The sequence below is a fragment of the Oenanthe melanoleuca genome, chromosome 4 (genome assembly GCF_029582105.1).
Source record: "Oenanthe melanoleuca isolate GR-GAL-2019-014 chromosome 4, OMel1.0, whole genome shotgun sequence".
Lineage (NCBI taxonomy): Eukaryota > Metazoa > Chordata > Aves > Passeriformes > Muscicapidae > Oenanthe > Oenanthe melanoleuca.
Genome location: NC_079337.1, coordinates 2548705 through 2564321, shown reverse-complemented (window position 1 = coordinate 2564321; position 15617 = coordinate 2548705). Strand labels below are relative to the sequence as shown.

The following is a 15617-nucleotide window of genomic DNA, read 5'->3' as shown; positions in this document are numbered from 1 at the left end:
CAGGACCTTGCTAGATGATAAAACTCCTTAGCTAAGAGAGGTGTCAGAAAAAGTAAGCAAATATGGTTTGCCAATGAAACATTCAAGAAAAACGATAAATCAAACCTGGAAAAATCCCATTATTGATTCCACCTCCCCATGCAAAAAGCATTCCCACGGTATTGAGTTACTGCTCCTGTCAACAAGAGCGATATTACAAAACCATGAATGGAGGAGCAGGACTGGGAAACTCAGTTCTGTTTCTATCAGCAGCAGAAATCAAAGGTTACAGGAGCCTAAGGGCTCCTCATGATCCAACAGGTTGCCACAGGCCAGCTCCACTTCCATATCCTCATCCGAGGCCTAGAGCACAGCACAGGAGAGAATCCTTAGCCCTAAGGCACATTTTCCATGGCTAGGGTGACACATGTGCCACCAAAAGCCATGGGAGCTACAGCTATCCCTCCCTAGGATGCTGACAGCATCTCCCCATTGCTTCCTCTCCCCACACTCAGCTGGCAGCCAAGTTTTAAATAGCAGTCATATTGTACATTTTACTCCTCACGAATGAATTATAAATACTAACATGAAAACCTGGCAATACAACTAAAACCATTTACCAAACATTAGTTTTTATCCTCTTGCAGTGTATCAGTGTCAAGAGATGACACAACACACTTCCCTGGCAGCCTGTACCTTGTATTTTCAGAACTGCTAAAACAATAATCACTTCTCAAAAACCTATTATGCAACTCCCCTTTTCAACATAAGTACTTTCCACAGGAGCTAGAAAATAAATGTACAGGACCTGCCAAGCCACAGAGATATTAACTACATGATGCTATTAGAGAAATGCCGATTAAGTGACATTTTTACTGGGAAACATGGCATTGACCTTCTACTGAACTTCTGGCAGGAACCTGCAGCCTCATCATTTCATGCCCTGGCCAGACAGAAGCAGGGAGCTCAGCTTTGAATTCAGCAGGAACAAGGGCAGGAATAGGTAACAGCATTCTGTAAGCCAATTAATCACGAGCCTAATTCCCATTTGGCAGGCTGGGACTGGGGAATAGGTGGGTGCCATCAGTAGGGCATCAACACACAACCAGCCAAGCTCAGCTCCAGGCTCTGTCCCAAACACTCCCTACTCCAACTGTCCCCAGCAATGAGCTCCCCCAGCACAGCAGATATTCCCAGCAGGACAGGCTTGCCTATTCCAGTGGGAATTTCTCATTCAGCTCATTTCCCAAAGCAGCAAGCAGTGCCCAGGCACAGAAGGCTTTACAAGGGTCAGGACAGCACCAAGGTGGTGCTCAGCTGGAAGCCAGCTCATCACAACGAGAGCTCAGGGAATCTTCCTACTAACTCCCAGCCTCACTCCAGTGGTGAGCTCCCAGAACAAATCACTTGCCAAAATAAATAAAAAGGATCAACGTCCAATGCAACTGCCTCCCATTTAAACACACCAGAAGCATGAAAAAGAATTGTGAGGTGTTCTGATAGAAAAAGAGGACAGAAAAGCCCAGAGACACAGAATGATGCATTTCTCCAGGATGGTTAATAATATCAAACCATTTCATACCTCTATCTTAAGTCCTCCTTCTTAGGATTTGCCTCCATTAAACAAGACTGCTTCAAAGTCTGAGCTGGCATGCAATACCCTTTTATCACAGAGTGAAAAAGAAAATCCAAATTTGCTAGCACTTAAAAAAAAAACCCTCAAAACATAACAGAACCCCCAATCAAACAACACCCACAAAACGATCACTGAACTGAAGCCACTCCTTTCAGCCAAAAGGCCCTAAAGACAAGGCTATGGAGAAGAACCAGATGCAGAGTGGCTTTAGAGTAGTGAAACCAACTGCTGATAGCAAAGGGTTCTCCTATTGGAGCACAGCAAGCAGAAGTTAAACATTAACTTTACAAGTAGCTGTTGGAGTAGGTTTAATGACCTACATGTGGGGGTTTTCAAATGAAAAAGAGAGTGAGTTTTAAAGGGTTATAGAAAAAAAATCAAGATCACTCCTGACAGTCAGACTGTTGGCGAGGTTTTCAGCTGACCAAAACATTTCTGAATGATTATTTATTCATTTTAAGTATTCTTCCATTCACCCAGAAGGAACAAGCAGGATCTACAAGTGTGACTACAAAAAAAAAAGACTTTTAGAAGAAAAAAAAAAAAATAGGAAGGAGGATCTTCCCCCCTCCCTTCTTCACAAAGCCCTCATACTAGAAGGTTGGACAATGTAGAAATGAACTGGATGACACTGAAATAAGTGTAGTGCCAACTGACTTTTAGAATAATAATTAAAACATTAAGACTTAATGTCATTTATATGGACAGTCAAATTATTTTAGATAAATTCCAATTAATAACTGGTGTAACAGTCAATTACAGTCCTGGAACACGTACCCAAGATTACATTTAGATTTGCTGCCAATCCATAATAATCAGCTAATCACTGCTAATATAACTCTTTTGGCATGTTTGAGGGGTTTTTTTCTGCTTTACACCCCTGGCTGCCTACCTGCTATTTCTGAAACTCAGAAATAGCTCTTTTCCAGCCAGCAATACCATTGTCCATGTTTTCCTCCATCATAAAGGGATCCAGAAGCAGAAGAGCCTCTCACCTCCATCCAGCACAGCCTGGATGCAAAGTGCTCCCACACCGACCACTAATCAAAAGATTAAACAGTTCTTAAGCACTTACATGTAAGGATATAAAGAGTCCTTTTTGTTCACTAACCAAGAACAGCCCTGACTCCAAAAGCAGCAAAGGAAGTTGTACAGAGCTTGAGTTCAGCCATGCAACTTCCTTTTTCGAGTTCCTCCCTTCTGTTCAGCCTTGTTTAGATTTGCTAAGGTTTGCTGAGTTTACCTGGGCAGTTTGAGCAGGAGCTCTGCTGGGAAAGGTGCCCTTCATCCCAACCAGCAGCACTCTTCTGACAGCAAAGGAGCAATCTCTGAGCTGCTGAGCACTCTCACCTTACCCAAAGGGCTCAAATTACTCATTACCATTTCACACAGACAGCACAGGTTAAAGGAACAGGCTGCCACCTCTGCAAGCCCAAATCTGGGAGCTAATTAGCAATGAAATGACTAGGCCCAAATGGAAAGCTAATGTGTGCATCCAAGGAGCATTATTATTTTTAAACAAGGGGAAACTGGAGACTTTGATGCACTTCAGCAAACCGTGTGTACTCCCAATTGCCACACTTGCGGTAACATGCGGATTTCATTCCTTCCTCTTGCTCTCATTACTGTCCCCCTCCCTTCTCTACACCTCATTACACAAAACTCAGTATTTTAGAAGGAAGAACACAAACTCTGCTCCTGGAGCTGTAAACTCTGCAAAACTTCAGTGTCTGAACCAATTGGAGCAAAAGGGCAGAAACAACATTTTTTCATTTTTCCTTTTTTTTTTTTAAAAAAGTATGTATTTAACCAGCAACTCAACTTATATCAAAAGCTGCAGATCTGATGCAGTTTCCACATCAGTAGAGGGACCTTGACCAGTTTTCAGTCACATACAGCAACCATCCATGCCAGGCTCCAGAGCCACTTGTTCTTCTCCCACTAAGGCATATTTGACCTCAATTATCCCACCTGAGGTCAAAAACTGGAACCACGAGCAGGGCACTGCTGTCTCAGGAGCCAATCCCAACCTACCACACAGCCTTCACCACAGATAAACATAAACAGGGTGTTTATTCCTCTTAAGATCAGATGTACTGTAGCTGTAGGAGGAGACACGTGGTTGAAAGCATAGCAAGAGAAATGCTGAGGGAAGCTGAAGAACAACTGGTCATGGAGAACACTACAAACTGCCTCTGGGAAAAAAGGAAAAAAAAACAAACATAAGCAGCTGCTGACTATGGTTTACTACTGCTCTTAATAGAAAGGAAGCATTAAAACAGGTTAAGAAATGACCACTGATCTCAGATTGTTACCTGCCATTGCCCAATGCACTGCCACTCCAGCCCTGCCCACTCAAAACCTCATTGACATGAACTTACTACATGTGCAGTTCTATTTGCTTTAGCTGCTATTAAAAACAGTTTTACAGGTAAAACATGATACCCATCCTCCAGAGGCTTGTCAACACCTCAGTTATACAAACACAGAGCCAAGCCCTACAATCCAGGTTGCAAGACCAAAGGCCCTGTAAACAAAGCCTTTTATCAAGCCCAAGATAGTCAGGAATGGCTAACAGAAGGCACTTGCAGCTAAGTATAAAAGACAAAGAAAATATTTCAAGGCAAAGAGGTTTCACTAATACTGACTACAGAATGATTCCATGCTAAAAATACAAGTACTCAACCCAAATCTTAGCTGTGTCAGCCAAACACACAGTTGACAATCAAGACAAAATATAGATACACAGACACAAATGTACATGAAGTGCATTGATTCCAAACTGTAAAGGAGTGACCAGAGCAAAGAAAAACTCTTCCCTTTTACACATCCTTCAAGATATCTAATTTTTCACATTCCCCCCAAACATTTTAAAGAGTCAGGGATCAGGTTTTTTTGCCAAACACCCAGAAAGTCTATCTACATGAGGGAATGCACTGGTCAAATTATATCTGACAGCAAATCTCAGAAAATAATTTATCATGGAGACAGGAAGGTTTTAATTGGTGGCATAACTGATGACAGTAAGCAAGACCATGATCTTCAAGCTAAAGCTTGCCTCCTAACCATTCCTTTAAGCTGGGAACTGTAAATTATGTTCTTAACCCTTAATACTGTTCGCTATGCTGTACATATACCACAAGCAATCCAAAATACTCCTCCCTAACCCTTTAGGAACATTACAGTAAGCCAGCCCTACAAGCTGACTTCAGGCAGCAAACAGCAGTTTAAGATTAGGAAGCACTTGGTACAACTAAGTGACCTTTGTGCTAAAAAACAGCAAAAAAAGTCAGAAATGCAGAAACGTGAGAGCCTTAGAGCAACAAACCAGGAAATTACCTGGGAAGAGACTCTGGTACCAAGCATTGTACAACCTTTGGATTTATGTCCTTGAATTTTCCCTATCACACATCCTGTTACTAATTGCTGAGGCACAGTATGTGCTGTGATTGCTATCCTGTGTTGCAATGTTTTAAATGATCTGGCTTTCAACCACAGGCTCCTTTTTCAACTAAATGAATAAATTAAGAAATTAGTAGGACACATGTACCAACAAGAGCAGGCTTTTGCATTTAGTTTGTACAGTCTCCTGAACAACATCTATCCAATGACTGAGGCATTTCAATGAGTACAAGAACATCTCATCCAAAGACCAAAGAGGAAGATTTATAGGCATTACAATATCACTGCAATCCTCTGTCAGTCTTACTGTGTCAGCCATGCAAACACCAAAGGAGCTATTAAGAGGGAGCCAGAAGGATATGCAATTTATGAAACCATTTTTAGTAACCACTTACTGAATGTGCAACAGGTTTTATCAAATGCTGAAGGGTTTTACCTAAGCTTTTGTACTCAACCATGGTAGAGAAAAAGGATTTTAGAAATCCTCACTCCACAGGTAGCAGAGCAGGAAAGGCACTTCCTTCAAAATACAGGATCTACAGTTTATACACAAAATATTTTCAATAAGGATGCTAGCAGATGGATCTTTCAGAAGTTACATGGGAGTACAACTCTTATGCAAGGCATTCTGTCCTGTCAGGATGACTTTATAGCAAGTGGCCAAAGTATAACACTCCTGGTAACACTTCACCAATGGCTTTTGGAAAGAAGTGCTCTGTGATTCTTCATGGTTATGGAAAATTGTCCCAAACTTCTGAAAAGACTGATCATACCTAAAAATATTACAAATTATTACAAATATCTTTATGAAGTGGTTATATTCTAAATCAACTCAGGATTTCAAATCTATTAATAGCAATAATTTGATCATTTAATCAAATCATTATAAACCCAAGCAAGGCCTGCATGCTTTGTGGTCATAATGCCGCTGTAATGACTGCATCAGCCAAAAATCTGATTTCCCTGAGAGTAAAGGATTCAAGTCTGATTAAATATTTTCTTAATGTAAACTACGTTCCAACAGGGCAAAGGCACCTTCCATTCCACATAACCTACATTCCTTAATACTCTATGCACTACAACTGAGCAAACAATACACAGTAAAACAATATAAACTTTATTGAAGGTCACTATTTTATGAGTATCCATTTTCCAAGTTCAGTCCAACTAACTGCATGGAATTGAGCTTCATCAAGATTTTAAAACCTGTGAAACATTAACCTCGGTAGACCCACCAGGTAGGGTAGTCAAAACAAATCAAGAGACATTATTGAGTGATTTTAATAATCCAAATAAAAGCAAATAGAGCAAGAACAGCAAGTCCTTTCTGTGCTGTTTTGCACGGGGTGCCTCAAACGGGCCTTTCAAGATCCCTACCATTTTTAACACTTCACACAGTGCGGATTAGCAGAGGCAAGCACTCACCCATTGCTCTAAAACCTGCCTTCCACCGAGGGCAGCCTGGCTCGGTGTGCCAGCGGCTCGGGTTTCTCCGCACTGGCGCTCTCCACCACGCAGCTCTGCTCCTGGCTGCCTGTGCTTACCCCACCCTGGCACCTTGCAAAGACAACTGCTGACTGCACACAGAGAGCAGCCATCTGTTTGCAAGTGAGACACGCGCATTCCTGCTGGAGAGATTTGTCTGCTGCATCCAGCACGACGTGAGAACCTTTCCTGACTAACTGTGCACCTTCCTTCACAGATCCCACAACTCACACAAAACATGGAATTTTGGCAACAACATTCCAGTCCCTTGACAAAGTCCCTTCAGCTCCTGGAGATCTTTCCTACAAGTACCCAGACTGGAACCATAAGTTTCTTGACTTGCTACAGCCATTTTACACCAGAAAAAAGCAGGAGCACTGCTGTGACAACAGGGCTGGGGGCATTAAGAGGGAAAAGCCAACAGGTTATCCCATATTTCCAGGAGACACCAGTGCTGGGGAAGATGGTTTTTTTACCATCCCTGCTCCTGCTGTGTGACCACCATGCCCTGAAGAGCCCAGGAACAGAATAGCTCACCACAGGACTAAGTGCTGAAAACAAAAGGAAACTTTCTACCTGCAGAAGGTCAAGGCAGAAGCCACAGGAGCTGATGGAGACAGATCCCTTCACTGAAGGGTCAAAGCTGCCCATGAAGTCTCTCTCTCACACTGGCATCAAGAGACAAGCTGAAATAGTGGCTGAATGAAGTGCTAAAGAGATAGAAAAAGGAAAATAAAGAAAAAACCTGACTCTGATATTCAACATTTAAATTAGTGACTGAATCTTCTTCGATATAACCTCTGAAGAAGGGGCTGGAAGAAATAGCAGTGCATTTTGTTGTGAGCCCAATTTGTTAGAGCTGTAGTTATATGCTACCACCACCCAAGCATGAATTTCGCATCATGAACAAGCCTTGATACCCAAAACAACATTAGTTTTAAACTAAAGCCCATTTTACTGCCATTTGCATTTAACTACAATAATTACTGGGAGGATGCTTTGCTTTTCACTCCAGCTGGCTTCAGCTTGGTACAAGCTCTCCCTGCTCACGCCATCACATGACACCCAGAAGCACTCAATGAATTCCTTTGTTCCGTTTCTGACTTCATCCTATAGCAAATAAGCACATTTTAACAAGCCACACAAACACTACCACAAAGGAAACTATCACAGGTTTTTTTTCAGCAGTGGGAAATACAACTTGGAATAAAGTAAAAACACTTCATTTCATCATGCTTTGCTCTTATTCAGCTCAATTAAAATAATTGCAGCAACACCACACATGCCAAAAACATTTAGCATATTCAGCCTGTTAATTAATAGGTTCTGTTTTGAAATTTACAGGTTGGTTTTCCTCAAATTCAGTTGCTGTCTGCTGCTTTCAGATTTGTACTTGGAGTGCCTGCTCTGAACTCTCTCCTAGCAGGAGATGAGCCTAGAGTAAGGACCAAAGTGTAGTGTAACAGCTTTCCCATATAGTTTAGCTCTGAGATTCTCATTTTAAGAGCAACATCACATCACTTACCAGAGCTACACAAGACAGAAATCAGCTTGGAAATCTTCTACAAGGTGCAAAACACACTACAGTAAGGGATGGGGCTTTTTTTTTTCTGGTAGCTGTACAAAAATTTTTAAATTTAGTAAGCCTCCTGCAAATTTCTACCACCAGTAGTTAGTAAGACTAGAGCATAATTCAAGAAAGGAGCAGTCTAAAGACAGGATTTGTAGATGTTCAAAGACTGAGACTCAACTACAATCTGTTACTTCAAAAATATTCAGGAAAAAAGAAAATAAAACCAAAGGTTACACAGGGTCAAGATGAAGATGGCTCTCATCTCCAAAACTACCATTCCCAGACAGATCTGGGTGTAAAATCAAGACAGATGAACAATAACCCATCCAGGCACAACAAGTGGTTCTACACATGCGTATGTCTTTTCCAGCCCACCAAAACGGCACTTCTCAGGTATTCCTCCATTTCTGGAAAGCAAAAATTGTTCTACAGGAAGACTACACAGTAAAAAATACCTGATGGGGGCTTAAAACAAATAACTTTATAGCCTATATCTGTAGTTATTTCATTAGTAAGCAGTTTAAGGCAAGACAGATTGTCTAATAAAAGTACAGTCTGAAACAAAAGCATCTGGAATACTCCAGTCTTCAAGTGTACTTCCATGAAAATAAAGCTAATTGATAAACAAGCGAAGTAATTACCAAAACGACACAAAGCACAATAATTCATGATTTACTATTAGGAGTGGTTAAAGAAATATGACAGCTTTACTCCTATATTTTACACACACAGATGTGTTTTTCAAGATTCCCAACTTGAAAATAAAAAAAAAAAAAATAAAAAAAAATCATATAATCATCAACTGTCCTTGGGCAAGTTTCCACACAAGCCCTCACAAGATTGACACCAACAGCTCCCTTTCCATTTGGCCCCATGAGTCCTGGATGCCCCAAGCACTAGACTGGCCTATCCAGACATGTTACTGAAATACACTTGGAATTTTCCACTTAGCAGGGAAGCAAAATGTATGCAGACAAAACTTCACACAAGGATTTTAAGCTTGGTTACTTATGATCGAGTTTTGTGCCCAGGGACCAAACACCATACACATCACCACACACCCCTCAAAGCTCAGTTTCAGGAGATGATGCTCTTCTGAAGGAGCAGCAAGGCTTCAACAAAGCTGTGCTGGCATTTACAGTGCATTGATGTACAGGATTTAACTGAACTATGGTGATCTGGATCATGCCACACCTCACCATCAAGCTGTGCACCTCATGTTGAAAGCAGCATCCTGGGCAGAACTCCTGCTCCTCACCCAGAGCTCAGTCAGAGAGCAATGCTCCTTTCATCTCATTTGCAATGTCAATCACACCTCACTCTGCCTCAAATTTGAGTATTTCTCAGCTGAAGCATCAAATTGGGATGACAATAATGGCGTCTTGAAAATAAAGCTATGAGCAAGTCAGAACACATGAGTACTGACCATATGTTTGCTTTGTGCTAGGTTTTCTGCAATTTTTTTAAAACTAGTACTTAATTTTTGTAGAAAGTTTTTGTGATTCTTTTAAATATGTACTTCATGAATTGGTGCTCTTGGCATTAAAGCACCTTATTCATTTGCTTTAAGTCAAATAACTTACGCACCAGATGGGGCTGCAGAAAAAAAATCCCAAAGCAAACCAAGTACAAAATATATAACTGCATTTTAATATGAAATCCAGGATGCCTAAATTTCATGTTGATGTTTTGGTTACATTTATGCACTCCATCTTCAGTTATAACAAAAAAATAACTTTTTTCAGACTGGTAATAAAACTCTCTAATAGAATATAGTCTGGAATTAAGAAACTTGGAAGGTCCTCCAACTTGTTCATTCACTGTTACCTCCCTCTAAATACACTGAGACACAGCCTTAATATTAGATTTATTTTTTTTTAAGCATGCTGTTTCTGCAGGGCATCAAGGCTCATTTCCAGCTCAGAATCAGAACCTGACTCAAGAATTCCCACTAACTCTCCCTTTAGTTACTGAGTAAGAAGGGAAATAGTCTTTAAATTGCTCATTTTTTGTCAAGCTGAACCATCCATTCATAGGAGCAAAGAACAGCACAGAGCAAAGAAGAAAGCAATGCTTGTTTCCCTATACAAATAAAATTATGGGCATGGCAACTGGGCTGCTTAAGAGCAATGGTCATAACAAACCAGCATGTAGCCACAGTTTGGGCTACAAATCATTTAAATGCTTATTTCTGACAAGGACCTCACACCCTGAGCATTTTAGCATACATACATCCAAGTGTCATAAAAGATGAAAAATAATTCATCAAAATGTTGAAGAAACCTTATGCCACAAGTCTTGGAAATTGTCTCCCAGCAAAGCTGTCCTGGGGGAAGGACAGAGAATTCTATTAAATGCTTCCAGTGTATTTTACTTCCTGGAAAACAGAGAGAAGAGCCCTCCACAATACCTATTCACAAACACTTGGAGCTGTATCAGAATGCCAGTTTTCAGCCCAAAGATACTTTCCAAAACAACAATAAGAGGTCAATCCATGCTGAAATTTTTCTGAGGACTAGAAATATCAACAAAGGAGGAGAATGATGTCAAATGCTTCTCATGTATCAGCATTTCTCAAACACAGTTCTGTTCTCTTCACAAATATGACTTTGTAAAAATCAAATATTTGTTGAAAGTCTAGAGCTGGAAGGAAAAAAAAAAGGTTATTTCATTTGCTAAGCATCTCACAAATTTGATCTCATCACAAACAACCCAATAGGCTTTAACACTGCAGTAGGATTTCTCTCTTAAGTAGAAGACAAGGGACTTGACCAGTAAGGAATAAACCAAGGTAAATTCCTGTGCTATTGTAAAGGGAGCAACCTGGCTAAAACAGTGAACAAAAAACACTTTAAAGAGCCCAACGTGGAAAACAGCAGGAAAAGCAGCCATGGGCAACAAACACTGGGCAGTTTAAGTCAGAACTAAAGTATCTCATGCTCAAGACCGTCAATTAGAAAACACCCAAGTCAAGACAGACGTTGTTACACTTTTAATTATTGCAGCACACTTTTCAAGTAGTAGTAAGAGTATTCCAGCAAATCACATCCTCTGTGCACGTCCCAACAGGTACGGGGCCGGCAGTACACAAAGCTGTGCCAGCAAGGCACAACAGCTGGTAGCCATGCACCAAGCTGGAATTGCCACCAAATCCAACCCACGGCTTCACTGGCACTCACTCAGCAAGTCACTCCCCTCCCATCCACTCACACGGGCAAGGAGAGGACTCAGAGCCCAGCTGACATCACCCTGCACAGGAGGATGCAGGATCATTTCAGATGTCCTTTCCTCCAGCCCTGGTTAATCCCATGGGCTTCTCCACACAAATCCTGCTTTAGAACAACCCAACTGTTTAGAAGCACGCTAACAAAAAAAAAAAAAAAAAACAAAAAAAAAACCTACTGTTTACAAAACACTGACGTGATTCTCACCTCTGAATCTCAATAATTAACACATCACAAAACAAATATTTTTTTTCTGTTCTACAAAGAGCTTCTGTTAACAGGAAACATATAAAAAAAAAAGGAAAAAAATCATAAGCATTTTGTGGCAGATACTCATTTCCCTGTGTTTCAATGGAAATATTTTCACAGCACAAGACTCCAGCACAAACTGGTTGGTCCTTTGAAAAAGCAAAGCCACTGCAGTATCCAGTGTTCGGCCTGGATCAATGACTGAAACAAAGGAACAAAAACAAGGAAACGTGAAGCAAAGGTTAATTGCACACTATGTAGTGTCAGTGCTTTAAAACCAGCTCAGCTAAAAAAATCTAAGTGACCTTGTGTGATAACTGCTTGGAAAAGCAGGCAGGCAACTTCAGACTGGAAACGTTAACTGAAAAACCGTCAGCAACTAAAGTCTGGAAATAAGTAATACCACTTGAATTATTCCCAAATTTACGCCACTTGGTTGTAACACAAAAAAAAAAAAACCTCAAGAAAATTCATTTCAAGGAGTTTGCTTTGGGGGAGGAGACCCTCAAGGATGGCTACTACTAGAGCTGCTCCCTGCTGTCCGTCCCCAGGGAACTCTGATGAGCATGCAGAACGGGCTGCGCAATTCCCAATGATTCCCTGTCCGTCGTTCCGCGGCCAGGGCTGCAACGAACAGGGAGACAATGAGAGACAAGATACCGCTTGACACCCGCTGAAACACCGCAACTTCAGCGATGGGTCGCCTCAGAAGTTCACGCTTGACCCTTTTCCTCCTCTTGGAGCCCAACCGGGAGGCGCAGCAGCAATTACGCAACGCTGCTCCTTCCGAGGCGGCCGGGATGGAAACTCGGGGAATATCCAGGGAGGGAACTGCATCCCAGGCGCTCTGGGAGCCATCCCAGGTCTACCATGTCCCTCACACCGCGTCCCCAAGCCGGCAGCCGGGCGGCAGCCCAAACAAGGGGGGCTCCGCGCCCACACACCGCGGTGCTACCGCCGCCGACACCACTACAGGCGACAGCCCTTCAGGGCGACACCGAGCAGTTAACGGGGACCCGCCGAAGCCAGCCGGAATTCCCGTGTGTCCCAAAAGCGGCGCCTTTCCCGCGTCCCCCCCGCTCCCGCCCTCAGCGCCCCGCGCGCGCCAGGCACCGCGCGCGCGCCTCCCCCCTCAGGGCTGCGGGACCCCGCGGGCGCGCGCCCCCTCACAGCCCGCCCGCCGCTCCCGCTGCCCTCACGGCGCCCAAACTTCCTCAAGGAGCGGCGCCGGCACCTGCCGGGCTGCCCCGCACTCACCGCTGCGGCGCCGGACGACGACCCCGCCAGAGGAGAGCCCGCCCGCCGCGCCGCACAGGTACCGTGCGCGCCGCCCGCCCCCGGGCCCCTCTCGTCTCCCCGCCCGAGCGCCCCTCACGAAAAGGGCGGGAAGGGACGCGTCCTTCTGGCGCCCCTCAGGACATGGCGCTCCCCCGCACCCCTCAGCTCCCTCCTCAGGTCACACCGTCACCTCGGCTCGGAGACACCGCATCGACGCGGCTCCCCTGCGGCTCCTTCTCTCGGCTCTCACCCCAGGACACGGCTATTCCCCTCAGATCCCGGGTCTCACCCCCACTTCCATGGCTCTTCCCCTCAAGCCCTCCGGCTCCCATTCCCCTTCAACACACCTCTTTCCCTCAGCCCCTCGACTCTTACCCCCCCGCTTGAAAGGCTCTCTCTCCTCCCTCTACACCAGACCCTCCGCCGCGGGCTTCCCCTTGGGCTACGGGAGGGAAGAGGAAGAATGCAGACTGGGACGAGCAGCGAGGCGAAACGACAGCCCCCCTCCACCTCCCCACCCCGGACCGCCCGGCCCTCCTCGGCACCGCCGAGGCCCCTCACCGCTCTCCCTTCAGGGCCGCTCCCCCGCGTCGCTGCCTCTGGTAAGGAGCCGCCGACCGCAGCTCCGCTCGGGGCTCTTGTCCTTCAGCCGGGTCCGCCCGGCCCGGGCTGCGGCGCTGCTGCGGCGCCGAGAGCGCCGGGCCCGCCGGTGCCTCCGCCCGGGCTCTGCTGCACCTGCTGCGGGGCTGGGCTGCCCTGCGAGCAGAGGAGGCTCCCTCGCTCCGTCCTCCCTCAACTTCGCATCACTCCGGGCTGCCCCCGCTCCGCCCCACCGCATGCACCGGCGCTGCCGCTCGCCCCCGCGCCCGGGGAAAGGCTCGGCTGCCCTCCCGCCCCATGCACTGCCCCGCTGCCGGGACGGCGGGCAGCTCCCGGCACAGGGCAGGTCCCCTGCGCCCGCCTCTGGCGGGAGGGACCGCGGCCGCCTCCGCCAATCAGCCCCAGCGCGGCTGCTTTTCGGCTCCAGCCCCGTGCCGTGGGCAAGGATACCTTTTCCTGGACCCGGTTGCTCCCAGCCGCGTCCGACCGTTCGGCTTGCTAAGCACCAACCAAACAATGTCCTTATCCCGGGCTCCCTCACCTGACGAGCTTTAAACACGAACGCTAATTAGCCAATTGGTTTTGTGTGTGTGTGCGGTTTGAGTGGGTGTGGATTTGGGGTTTTTTTCTCGTGTTATTTGCTGATTTTCTAGTAATGATATATCGAAATATAAAAAAACTATAATCTCATAGGCGACAGACAGTAAAGTTCTTTGAAACAACAAGATTTGCCCCTCACCTTTCGCACACTCTAAAATCCAAACTTTTCCTGTTCCTTTTAACTTACACGTTCACTGGAGTTTTTGCAATGAGCTTTAAAGGACAAGAAGTGTCAGATTGTCTTCATGATTTGACAGATCAAGTTACTTCTTTAATAAAAGTAAAGGCTTAAGTTTCATCAGACAAAACAAAAAAGTTAATGAAATTGGAATGATAGGTTAATGAAATGGCATGATAAGAAAAATGAACATTAGCTTTAAATTGATTTCCATTCTGGTCAAGATGGCTTGCAAAAGAAAATGAAAATTAATTCAAAAAATTCAAATTGATCCAATTTATTTGGGGCATGCAATTTTTCTTTATATTCGTTATAGAGCTTTTTAAGAGCTCTTCTATTTCTCACATATAAAACAAATCTTTAAAGTTTCTCAAGCCTCGCACCCCCTTTGATGTCCAGTTAACATTAAATCGTGTTAAACTTTGATGGATGATACTGAAATCCTACAAGCTAATGGTGGTCCTTGGCTAAATACTGAGGTCTAATAATGAAGTTCTGAAGTTAAATGTCCCAAAATCAACTATATTCACACTATTGTGTTGAAAGGTTTAGCAAAATAAATTTCAATTTATATTAGCTAAAAATCTAATAAATTCAGTTCCTCTGCATATCTAAATGACCTTCTGATTCCAGCAGCAACCGATTTAGTAAACCCAAAACCAGCAGAACCATTCCTAAGGCATAACCATGGGCATAAGTCTTGATGTGAAGCAAGCGTAGACTTTGTTCAGCCTTCCCAGAGCTGTGCTGGGATCACCTGCACCGTTGTCAGGACGCTCTGGTTTCCTGGGCAGCAGCTTCAATGAAGCTGTTCTCGCTGTGAAAGTGGTGCAGGTACCTGGAGAACTCCATCACAATCATTTACCAGACCCTGGTAAAAAATTAAAGGTTTCTTTGTGGAATGTTGGACTGAAAATGTCTCACAGTGGTGGCAGTACTTTGAATTTAATTACTGTGTGCTGTTTAATACTAGCTCAGGAATGAATGTTACTTCTAAAAGCTTTTGTATTATTCCCCACCCACTCTACCTTTGCTGTCAGCATGTCAGACTTGCTTGATTTTGTCGTTGTTCTGCCTTCCCAGCTTCCTATCTTGAGCAGATGAGAATTAGGTCAGGCACAACGTTTTATTGAAAATGTGTTCAACAGTTAACGGTTTTCTCATAACATCCTACATTTATTGTAATGACATCTTTCCTTGCCTTGTAATGGCTACTTTCCTTGATTTTCCATCAACTCTAGGTATAAGTACATCTTATTGTCCTGTCTTGGCATGTTATGGTTCCATGACATTGCCAAATTGGCTTTATTTCAAACTCCAGATATGTGTATAGTTTTGTATTTAACAATTTTGTATTTCTTTCAAAGTAAATATGAGGCATTCATTGTTAGCTAAGCTATGATTATAACTCTA

General features: G+C 44.0%; 1 protein-coding gene across 2 annotated transcripts in view; it reads right to left on the bottom strand.

The window, feature by feature from the left end:
• Window positions 1-13729, bottom strand: part of UGT8 (UDP glycosyltransferase 8) — a 35034-nt gene extending 21305 nt beyond the window's left edge. The window contains exon 1 of one of the 2 annotated variants that reach the window (XM_056490344.1): window positions 13388-13729. The gene's annotated coding sequence lies outside the window, so the exon portion shown is untranslated. Of the gene's footprint in view, window positions 1-1561; window positions 1823-13387 lie in introns of those variants that run through there. The other variant, XM_056490345.1, reaches the window with a different exon arrangement.
• Between the last annotated feature and the right edge of the window lie 1888 nt (window positions 13730-15617).